This window comes from Lithobates pipiens, unplaced genomic scaffold (assembly GCF_037356315.1).
Source record: "Lithobates pipiens isolate NorthernLeopardFrog02 unplaced genomic scaffold, aLitPip1_a1.2 Scaffold_30, whole genome shotgun sequence".
Classification (NCBI taxonomy): domain Eukaryota; kingdom Metazoa; phylum Chordata; class Amphibia; order Anura; family Ranidae; genus Lithobates; species Lithobates pipiens.
Genome location: NW_027507791.1, coordinates 164,797,572 through 164,801,120, shown reverse-complemented (window position 1 = coordinate 164,801,120; position 3,549 = coordinate 164,797,572). Strand labels below are relative to the sequence as shown.

General features: G+C 56.3%; 1 pseudogene; it reads right to left on the bottom strand.

The window, feature by feature from the left end:
* Positions 1–3,182: 3,182 nt before the first annotated feature.
* Positions 3,183–3,301, bottom strand: LOC143947570 (5S ribosomal RNA; annotated as a pseudogene).
* Between the last annotated feature and the right edge of the window lie 248 nt (positions 3,302–3,549).

Genomic DNA, 3,549 nt, shown 5'->3' with positions numbered 1-3,549 from the left:
CCCGGGGGGGGGGGGGGGGTTGGGCGGGTGGCGGAAAGGACCGGGAAGGAAAGGGCAAGGGAAGAGAGGGGAAGGAAACAGAAGGTTAAAACAGATACCAGAAAGAAAAGGAAAAAACGTTAAAAGAAGAAAGAGAAAAAGAGTCAGGAAAATGGGACAAAGTCTAACACCTTGTCCCTTACACAGTATAATATTTGCATATGGCGCTTGGGAGCCGTGTGGCAGAACCCAGCGACATATACCAACCTATTTGGGGGAGAGGTAGGACAGGGCTCAAAAAGAGAGCGCCCAGCCACACCTCCCCACCCGACACATCATAAAAATGAAAAAACATGTATCACTCCAAAAATATTGCAACAGGGATAACCCCCAACCCAGAAAAAAGGAGACAACAAATGCATAAAAACTGAAAAAAGTGAACGAAACAGGTGTTCCCATTCCCCACTGTATACGCCCCCCTCGTACCTGCTTTTCGGTAGACACCTGGCCCCAAACGTAGGAATTGCCGCAGCAAGAGGGCTGTTAATCCTGTATCTACCAGGCCATGTAGGAGACTGTCAACCCTCCCCAGATAGCCTGCCGATCGTCAGCCAGATAGGCTCCTAATACAGGACAAGTAGCCAGCCAAATGGTGCCCAACGGCCTGGTAGCCCGACCTGAGCCCCCAACTAAACACACACCTGCGACAGAATCTTTCAATGCGTCCGTAATCCAGTGGATGCCCATGCCCCCAGAACCCCCATGGCATCAGGGCTCCATGCGCGCAGACATGTCAAACCCATTCCTCATCCGTCCAGGCTACCTGTCCGTATGTCCAGCCGAGGGGTTCACATGACTGCAACTCTCAGGGCCGTTGCCAATGGGGGGATTTCACGGCAGCCATCCCCACCCAACCAACGGTGGCAAAGGGTGTCCTCCCCGGTTAGGCGCTGGAGCGTGGAATGTTCCTGCCGTAACTGAGAAGGGATGTCCCACGGCAGACGGGCAGGGCAGAGTCAGCAAGTCAAATACGTCAACCGAGGGGTGGGGGCGTAGCTCCTCACAGTTCCCCAGAGGGGGGGGGGCTGGTAAAATGCAGGTAGGATCATTCAACACCTCGGGGCGGGTAGCCCACCAAAAAGAGAAAAAAAAAAAGGGGGGGGGGTGGTGCCAGGGGACCATGAGGGAGCCAGGTGGCAGTCAAGGTGCAAAGGTAACTGGAAATGTAGGGGCAAAGATAAGAAACAAAAACTTAACTGAGCAGGTGAGTTCCGAACCTGGGGTTGGGATCATCCGATTACGGTCAAACGAGGTTGGGCGGTAGCACCCGGGAGCCAGATCAAGATTCACGGACATCCTCCTGAGAGACCGCTCTAGGTCGGCGACGACCTCTTTGTAATCCGGGAGGCACTGCAGCTCCTTGTCCAGACTTACTCGGTTGTCCTTGCGGTCGTGGGAGGAAAGCCAGCCAGTCAGGCATCCTCACCGGCTCTGAACCAAGAAAGGTAAAGAGGGCAGGCAGGGATTCAGGTTTCCGCAAAGTAAACGATCTCTGATCTTTCTTAAATGTCACTGAAAGCGGATATCCCCAGCGGTAAGTTATATTTCTTCTGCGAGCAAGGTCAAGCAGCGGCCGCAGCATGGCTCGTCTTTGCAGGGTGGGGCGGGAAAGGTCCGGGAGGATCTTAATGGTCGCCCCATCAAATTCCAGGTCCCCGGCGTTCCAGGCTTTGCATAGGATCTGTTCCTTATGAGGATAGTGGTGGATCCTGCAAATAACATCTCGGGGCCGCAGGGGGTCCGTAGGTTTAGGGCCTAGCGCTCTGTGTATCCGGTCGATCTCCACCCGGTCCGGGAGCTCGATGCCTTCTATAGCGCGGAAGATAGCAAGAGCGGTATCCTGCAAGTCTTCAGGGCCTGTAGCCTCAGGTAAGCCCCGGAGTCGCAGGTTGTTCCTGCGATTCCTATCATCTATTTCCTCCAAGTGGAGTTGTTGTGCCACCAGAGTCTCTGCGTGTGCCTCCTGGAGTCTATCCACCGCCGCTACACGTTGTTCAAAAGCAGCCAGAGAGGTCTCCCCCGCCTCCACCCTAGAATTAAGCGCCGATACGTCTGCCTTAACTGCCGCCATCTCTTTGCGGTGAGCCGCCTCCACAGTCCCTATCAGAGCGGTTATGTCCGCCTTCGTCGGCAACGCTTGGAGCAGCATACGCAGTTCAGCGTCCACTCCGCCTGTCGGCACGGCAGCCCGCCTCAGTTCGTCGTCCATGGGGTGGAGGTCCGGCGGAAATTCCCGATAGCCATCTGCTGGTGTATGCTCTGTATGCGAGAGTGGTGCTGGACCTGGGGACACGCTCTCCTCCTCCGTGCGAGTCGCCGCCATCTTGGCCTCCGGGGATAGAAATTGCTGGCGGTGAAATAACCGGCTAAGCTCTCCGGAGGTCGGGTTTGAGGCGCCGATTTGAACAGTTTGTTGTTCCGCTTGGCTCCCTTCTTCTTAGCGGAGTGCATAGTGCTCTGTAAGGCACTGAAATGGTCGGGGTGGTCGAGAGGCGACCGGGCGCTCCAAAAAGAAAGTGCCCCCTACTCAGCCATCTCTAGTCCACCTGTCCGGTAGAACTGCAGGACCCTCAGCCGTGGTGGTAGGCCGGAACGGCCGCGGAGCACGATCTCGGGTGGCGGCCGCAGGAAACACCGGGGATCCGTAGGCCTTAGTAGGCCTCACTGGGCCGGAACCGGCCGCGGCCTCCCCGAGCGCCCCAGAGTCCAGGGAACGCCACCGGAGGGATCCTGGCAGGAGGGTGGACAACGTGGGGGGACCGATGGAGGTCTCTCACCTCTGCAGGCAGCAGGGCCAAGGCTTTTCCGGGAGGCCTCGGGGCAGAAAGATGGCGGCGGCCGGCGGACGGCAATGCGGCGGATCCGCGGAGTCCACGGGCCGCTGAGCACTGCAATATAGGCCCGGGACACCGCTGCGGGCTCCAACTAGCCGGCGGAGGTGGCTTGAGCAGGGATTGGGCACCGGATCATGTGGATGGCGACGGATAGCTCCGCAGGTATCAGGAGCTTACAATCTAACATCCGTCGCCATTCGTGTCAGGCCACGCCCCCAAAAGAACACGCCCAACCCTCTTGACAAACGCCAAGATGGTCGCCTTGAGAAAAAAGCAAAAAAACAGGTCAAAGCCAACAACATAAAAAGAAGCCTATGGCACCTGGTATTCCCAGGCGGTCTCCCATCCAGGTACTAACCAGGCCTGACACTGCTTAGCCTCTGAAATCAGACGAGATCGGGAGCTTTCAGGGTGATGTGGCCGTAAGCGTTCTCTTCAAGACACGCCCAACCCTCTTCAAAAACGCCAAGATGGTCGCCTTGAGAAACAAACGAAAAAAACAGGTCAAAGCCAACAACATAAAAAGAAGCCTATGGGCTTACAGCGGACCTTAAAAGATGGGACCCACTAGCTCTGACATGGTTCGGACGCTGTAATGTGTTGAAGATGAACGCGATGCCACGACTTCTGTATCTACTACAAGCCTTACCTATCAAAATACCCCAGACTTTCTTTC